Here is a 7913-nt window from a genome sequence, read left to right as displayed (position 1 = left end):
CACCACTGCTTCAGGTGTCAATCAGAGGGTGGCCAGGCAGCATCCACACAGGGAAGAAGCAAGACATGGTTTGGAAAAGTACGTGTGGAGCAGAGAGTCCTGGATCCCAGAAAGGCTCTTGGTCATCATGACATTTTCCCCCACCACTCCTCCTTTATTTTATGCAACAGAAAACCAAGGCCAAGAAAAGAAGGAACTATAGACGTGCCCAAAACACAGAGAGAGTTGAGGTCGGAGCCACAGCCGGAAGATCTTAGGCTTCTCAGGATATCTAGCACTTTCTCCGTGGCATCCAACTGCCTGTTCCTAAGAAGTCATCATCTGTGATGGCCCCATCAGGCTTGAGAGTCAAGGAATCTGCTACCCATGAGAGGCGGGAGGAGGGAAGCAAACAGGGACATGTGTTGTAGGTCCAATGGAGGTGGGAGAACTTCATGCCACCTGCTGGTTTAGTACTTAAGCTGGATTTCAAAAGATAAATAGGAGTTTTCCAGCAAAACAAAGGAGGAGAGGGAGCTCCAAGTGGCAGGGACAACATTAAAAAAGCTCAGAGTGGATAGAAGCTAAAAGAGTTTGGCACTACCAGAATATAAGGTGCAAGAAGGAAACAGTGGGAGAGGAAGCTGGAGAGGCAATGCCCTGTTCCTCATGCTGAAGCCATAATGGTGGGCTTTCAGGTAGCTGCAGAGAAGCTATTTTTAGATGGGTACCCCCCTCTTGCCAGAACCAGATGAATGAAATCGTCCGGCAAAGTCCACTTCCTCATGGGTGAGAACCTGCAGGTGAGGGAAGGCCTGGGTTCTGTGGCATGTTGGCCCCAGCCCTTCTGGTGCTCAGCAGGTCACTCGGCCCGGGGTGGGTCCCTCATCCTCATCCCCTTGCAGATCCCCTTTCACTTCCCACTGGCGGGTCTTCTCCAGGCCAGGAATAGAACCTCACATCTGACAATCCTCAGCGGTGTTTAAATTTAATGGGCCTTTCTGCTTTTTTCTTCCTCAGCACCTGGGCTGGGCGCTCTGCAGCAGCCCTGAGGAGAGGCAGGTGAATAATTCAGGGAGAGTCGGTGTTTGAAGTGTGTGTGGGGAGTGTGGCAGGGCCGTCTCACCCCACCACCCCAGGGAAGGGGGTTCAGGAGGGAAGGTCCAAGTGCTCAGTTTCTGCTCTACTCTGCTCTGTCTTTAGGGCCTTTCAGGGAAGCTCAGGGGACTCTTATTCCCATCTCCACGCAGCCACCTGCAGTGTCAGGCCTCAGGGCTGCAGAAGCTGTCTAGGGCTGACAGGAAGGGAGAGGGAAAGGGGGGAGGCACGTCTTTCCCAGTGGCTTTGGATCTGGGTCCAAAGAGAGAGACAGAAAAGAGACAGAGTGTGTATAGGAGGCAGAAGGTTGGGACCTAGCCCCAAACAGAGGTGACAGGAGTAGGGTTAGGGACCTGGGATGTGAGCTGAGATGTGCATGCCCAGAAGAGCTCCTGGTGTAAAGCTGGATCCTGGCCTGGGCCATAGCCACTGTCCATGGTGCTGCCGTTGTGCTCGGGCCCTGGATGGAGTGCCAAGTTCACAAAGCTTGCAACTTGGCAGGAGCTGGCCTCCTACTTTTCCCATCCGGCCCCACCCCAGCCCACCACAGACAAAGTAGCCTTCCCATTTTCTAACTTCGGCACCTTTCCAGCATTTGCATTCATTTATTCACGCATACATTTAACAAGTATTTATTGAGCATCTACTATGTGCTGCATTGGGAGGATAGTGCAGTGAACAAAACAGACTCAATTCTTAAGCTCCTAGAACTTGTGTTCCATCCCTGCACCCACTTCCTTCAGGAGAAAGAGGGGAAAGGAGAGGAAGGAGCTGGCCTTAAATTCCTGTTCGTCCCCTGACTTGGTCTGAGTCGTCCAGCAAGGCACTTTCTCTCCCGTCCAGCAAGTCCACTTTCTACCGCTGGTTTCCCCAGCGGTAGCATGGGGATGATAACCCTGTTTTGTGAGTAGTTGCTGTTGTTCTTCTTATTAATTACAGCAAACACTTATCCTAAGTGCCTTACAAGGATTTGCTCATCCAGTCTTCACCATCTCTATTTTACTATAAGGAAACTGAGACGTGGAGAAGTGAAGTCACTTGCCCAGGGTGACACAGTGGCAAGGGGCCGTGATGGGATTTGAACCCAGGCAGTCTGGCTACGGGGTCTGCGAGGATTAACGCGATGAGGTGGAGGTGTTTAAGGGCGCAGTGGCCTCGGCCCCTGTGGCTCCCGCAGGCTCGCCCCTTCCCCTCCTGGAGCCCCCAGCCATGGGCTGCTTCCCCGTCCCCACGGGGTCCCCTCCCCCTCCCTGCGCTCCCGTCGGCCCCGGCGGAGGAAGCCGGCTCCGCAGAGGCGTAGAGCGCCGGGAGTCCCCGATGGGCGCCCTCGTTCGGGTCCCGGGTCCCTCTGGGGAGGGGCTGGGGTGTGCCCCGGCTGCTCCCCATGCCCCCCGGCGGGCTGACGGCCCCGTCCCCGCGCTGACATTTCTTTGCTTGTTCATGTCACGGCCCTTCAGTCTGCGCAGTTTTACAAATGTGCTGGCGAGATGAAAGGCGCCGGGAACAGCGACTGGAGAGCAAGTTCGGAAAAGCTTTTAACTTCCAGCTCCCACAGACAAAGCGGGAGGAGGGGGAGGAAGGGAGGGAAGGGAGGGGAAGCACAGAGTGGGGAGCGTAGAGGAAGGGAGGGGGAGGAGGGGAGTGGGAAGGAAGGAGGGAAGGAGGAAGAGGAGAAGGAAGTGTGGGGAGAAGAGATAAAGGGAAAAGGGGCGGGGGCGGGGGGCGGGGTATGGGGCGGGATGAGGACAGAGAGAATCAGAGTAGGACAGGCAAGAGGAGACAGAGGGAGATTGGGTGCCCCGAAGAAACAGAGATGAGAAGAGACAGAGAACCAGAGAGAGGGAGACAGACACGGGGGCAGAGAGAACAGGACAGAGAGGGGGGAAACGGAAAGAGAAAGACAGATGCAGGGACACAGCTAGGAGATAAGCAGATCGGGGGAGGGGAGAAGGGTGCTAGAGAAGATGTAGGGGCAGGTAACAAGAGACTGACACCCATTCAGAAACAGTCAGAGAGACCAGAGACACTGAGGGGGAGAAGACAGAGACAGGAGTGGAGGGAGTCAGAGAAGGGAGGATAGATGGACAGTGAATGAGAAGGTGACAGACAGATAAAGAGATGACAGAGAAGTGTAGAGAAGAAGAGGAAAAGAGCCAGGGAGAATAGCAGAGCCTGGAGCTAAGAGCAGCCTCCCCACCCCCAATACACACGCATACACACACCCTTCACTGACACCTGCTCAAACTCACAGGCTCCCTGGAGCAGACCCTGCTGTTAGGGCGCTCAGACTAGAGCAGGGGCTCTCAACTGGGGGTGACTTTGCCCTTCAGGAGACATTTGGCAATGTCAGGACACATTTTTAGTTGTCACAACTGGGGAGGGGGTGTGCTGCTGGCATCTAGTGGGTAGAAGCTGGGGATGCTGCTAAGCATCCTACATGGGACATGCCCAATGACAGAGAATTATCTGGCCCAAATGTCAATTGAGCCAAAGCGGAGTGACCCTGGGCTAGAGAGAGAGAGATGGCCATGCACCCAGATGACTACTCCAGGGGAAAACGTGTCCCATGTGCCAAGACAGGGCTGTGTGCCCTTCTGATGGACTGGGAAGAAGAATTCTCACATGCGCCTCCTCCTGGAATCCTTCCCTCGCCATGCTTCTCTCCCCAAGTCCTTCCTTACCCTACCCAGTCCCTGGAGGAGTGGTGTCTCCCTTGTTTGTAGACTCACCACACGATATAAAAAAGCACAGGTTCAAGCTCTAACTACAAAGCACTCGGCATTTTATTTGCCCAGAGGCAGTACTGCCACACTAGTTCAGTGTGCAGGCTTTGGTCCCAGCCTGCCTTGGTTTGAATCCCAGCTCTGCCACAAACTAATTGTGTGACCTTGGGCACATTTCATAGTTGCTCTGTGCTCAGTTTCCCCATTTTAAATTTATAAATTTGTTGAGAGCAAAAGGAACTAATCTGTGTAAAAAGTTTAGGAGCAGGCTTGATACATGGCACAGGTTCACTAAATGCTAACTATTGTTACTATCATCTCATTTTCTCTTCACATCAACGCTGGGGGAAGTGGCTTGCCCATGGGTCACACAGTCTGCATGTGGCAGAGCTGCTCTCAGAGCCCCGGTTTGCCCAGTTCTTCCTCTGCCACACCACACTGCCTCTTGCTGCACCTTCCACACTGCAGCAGAAGTCCCAGCTTACCTTCTCCCAGACCAGAGTAAGAGATCTGAGCCAGGCCCAATGCATCAACCTGATCTCCCTACTTGCCATCTGAATGATCTTGCTATTTCAACGCTGTGTCTCAGTTTCCTCATTTGTAAAATGGGCTAATACTAGTACCTGATTATTGTGAGGACTTAAAAGCAAAACTATGGCACACAGCAAGTGCTCAGTAAACATTCAGTGTGTTCTCAGAGCTTAGCCGAAGTGCTCACAACAGAGTGGATGCTCAGAGAAAGTCTGTTGAAGGAAGAATTGGAAATAATGGTAGAATGAGCCTGAAATTAGGAAACATTGGGATAGGAAAACCTGAGGGCCTAATAAAGAGTCATGGGGAGCTGGATGCAGCAGCACATGCCTGGTGTCCCAGTTACTTGAGAGGCTGAGGCAGAATGATCACCTGAGTCCAGGAATCGAGCCTGGACAACATAGTGAGACTCATCTCATAAAAAAGAGAGAAGAGAGAGACCAGAGCAAAAGAGAGAGATGTGACAGCAGTTCATTCAATAACATTTATTGAGCACCTACTGTGTGCATGTAGATGTGAGAGCAACAGTGTCCCAGGCCAAAACAACCTGTGGACAACTAAGTAGGTCTGACTCTGGAGATGAACAGCACACACCAGGGCCCTGAGGAAGAGGCGAAGAGGGAGTGGGAACTGGAGCAAACAGCAAAAGTGAGTCAGAGCAGGAGGAGAGAAAGAAAAGTGAAGAGATGCATCTGGAAGGCTGGCCTCTGGTCTCCGAAAGCATGAAAGAGTGGAGGCTAAGAATAGAGAGGAGAGGGATGGGGAAAAGGAAGACAATAGAAAGGCAAGGCTGGAAGAGATCAATGAAGGGAAATAAACCAAGAGAAGGACTTAGGGGAGGGAACAGCCTGGCACAGTGGAGAATATATCTCAAAATAAATAAATGAATGATGGAGTTTAGTAGGAGGGGCCGGAGGGGCAGCCAGCAGGAGAGGTGATTCCAATAATCAGGGAGAAGGACTAGGGTGTGGAGATGGAGATGGAAATTGGGAAAGGAGGCGAGGAGGAGAGAAGGATAGGGATGAGGTAGAGCCGGGGTTCCTGGAGGGCCCTGCCCCTTCTTTGCCATGAACTTCAGCAGCTGATTGTGGGTGATTAAATGGCTGGTCATTGGCACCTTGGCAGGACAGAGGTCTGCAGCTGTCCAGTCTCCTGTTATCCTTCACCCACCTATCTGGAAGCCATGGGGAGTAGGGGGGCGGGTAACTCCTAAGGGGACCCACAACCCAAGATAAAGTGTGGGTCGATGGGAGTCACTGGTCCTATCCTACCATCAACAACCTCATATTGAAAACTCAGGAGTGGGGGTGGGAGGGTCTCCTCCATTAGGCCTCATCCCAGAGAGATGAGGCAGTAAGGAGAGCCAGGCAGCAATAGAAAGAAACAGGACCAGGTGGAAAAAACATCAGGGAGCGGACCAGCCGGTTTTTTAAAGAACGGAAAACCCGACTAGCAAGGAATTTCTGGGCAGTGGGAAGATTTTATTGGGAGACTTCTCCAGGTCAAGGTGGCACCAAGTTAAGGATGGAGGCGTCTTGTTTTGCCTGCTTACTTTGTTGGTTACAGGGATGTCCAGCAGAACCCTCCAGAGGAAAAGCCCACAAGGTTCTCTCCCGGGTACACCCGACCTCCCACCTGCCTGGGGACTCAGCCCTAGGCACCTGGTCTCTGTCCACCTCAATGCACAGTGACTGTTTCTGAACTGGCCGATCTGGTCTGTGCAAGGGGCCTTTCTGGGCAGCAAGCCAGGGGTGGCCACTGGAGAACACTGCTCCTACCCTCGCCTGAGGCCCCGCTCCTCTGAAGGCGGCCTGCCGTGGTAGTCGGGGGCGGAAATGGGAAGCCGTAGTTGCAGTAAAATCAGGTGGGGGAATAGGCTCCGGTCTCAAGCTGCGGCCACCGGGGGAGCTGCCAGGCGGGGAGGTAGATGGTCCCCCTCCTGGGGGCGCTCCCTCCGCGCGGATCTAGGGTTGGAGGAGGGAGGGGCACTGTCCCCTGTGGGGTTTCCTGGGACTGGGCCGCCCGAGAGAGGGAAAGGCCGTCCCCTCGTGGCGTAGGAGGGGCGCGATCCTTGGGGCGGGGGCCGGGGCTCCCCGGCTGCGGGGGTCCGGGCCCGGCGGCCGCCTGCTGCTCGGCACTGTGCGGCGCTCCTGCCCGGCGGGCGCTGCATTCTCCGAGTCTCCACCAGAGGCTGCGGGAGGAAGGAAGGGATCCGTCCCTTGCACACTTCCCCCCTAGTCAGACACGCACACTCCCTCGCTCCCGCTCGCTCGCTCACTCCCTCGCTCTCTCGCTCTCTCGCTCACACACACGCGCGCACACGCCGCCGCGGCTCCCCCTCTCGCTCCCGCTCTCCCTCCGGCTCCTCCGGGCGGCCGCGGGGCTCCGGACTCGCCCGTCGCCCGCGCCGGGGCTTCCGCCCCACGCAGCGTCCCGAGGCGGCAGGACTGGGGGGAGCCCCGGGCCGCTCCCCGAGGTAAGAGCGCGGAGTGCCGCGGGAGGGGCGGCCGGATCGCCGCCGAGGGGAGGCTGCCCGGCGGGGAGGGAGCCCCCTGGTCGGCGGGAGCGGCCGGGCAGGCGGCGCGGGGGGCGAGCCTCCAGCCGCAGGAGGAGCCGGGGTGCCTGCGCCCGGCCCTGCGCGCCCCCTCCTCTCGGCGGGGCGGGCGGGGAGGGAGTTTCCCACGTCCAAACTTTCCCCGGCGCGGAGCCGAGCCGCCTCTCGGCCCAAAGCCCGCAGCCCCCACCCGTCCCCACAACCTCGTCCGTCGCGCGCCAGGGAGCCTCCGGGACCCCCGCGGGCCGAGGGGTGGCAACGCCAGGGGCCGAGCCGGCGCTCCAAAAGGAGCTGGGAAGGTGGCGCACAGCCCTGACGCGAAGGCTGGGACCCAGGCGTTCCCGGTCCCCCAACCCTGCTAGCGGGGCTCGGCTCCCCGGCCCCTCCCAGAGGCGGGGTCCGGGGCCGGGAAATACCGCACGGCGCGAGCGTGTGCGCGCGGTGTGTGTGTGCGAGGTCGTGCCGCGTCCGGGGGCACCCGGAGGCTGACTCCAGCCGCGGCGACACGCATGGCTCTGGCCCCCTCTGAGCCGGGGAACCGGCCCACAGGGACCCCTGCCGGCCCCACCCGCGCGACCCTGTTGCCCTCTGGCCGTCGGGCGGGCTGGCGGTGAGCGAGGACCAGCGCTGCCCTCTTCCTTAGGACTCGACTTCGGAGACACCGTCCCCGATTCGGAAGAAGGACGGGGCCCCCGACCGCCTAACGTCCAAAGAGAGCGCCACTTAGGGCTAACCCTCGGGGGCCGCGGCGTTTACTGGGAAGAGTGGACTGCGTGGGCGCTCAGGGTGCTGGGCAGCCCTGGGTGGGCACAATGTGGACCCGTCTCGCTCGCGCCTCCCGGCTGCCTCTTCTCTGGCACTGTCGGGCCCTGTCCCAGGCGTGGCTGCAGCGGGCAGAGCTGATCCAGGGTCCCCCGAGGTCTCCTCGAGGTGCAGGGCACCCCCTTGTGGCGGGCAGAGAAACTGCTGTTTGAGGCCGCTCAGGGCTTCCAAGGCGCTCGCTCCTGGGAACCTCTTCTCTCCCACCC

General features: G+C 57.6%; 1 protein-coding gene across 1 annotated transcript in view; it reads left to right on the top strand.

Annotated features, from left to right (window-relative positions):
- The first annotated feature begins 6571 nt into the window (after positions 1-6571).
- CDH22 (cadherin 22) overlaps positions 6572-7913 on the top strand; it is a 135162-nt gene continuing 133820 nt past the window's right edge. The window contains exon 1 of the mRNA XM_015148909.3: positions 6572-6807. The gene's annotated coding sequence lies outside the window, so the exon portion shown is untranslated. The remainder of the gene's footprint in view (positions 6808-7913) is intronic.

The sequence above is a fragment of the Macaca mulatta genome, chromosome 10, assembly GCF_049350105.2.
Source record: "Macaca mulatta isolate MMU2019108-1 chromosome 10, T2T-MMU8v2.0, whole genome shotgun sequence".
NCBI lineage: Eukaryota > Metazoa > Chordata > Mammalia > Primates > Cercopithecidae > Macaca > Macaca mulatta.
This window is presented reverse-complemented; position numbering and strand designations above follow the sequence as displayed.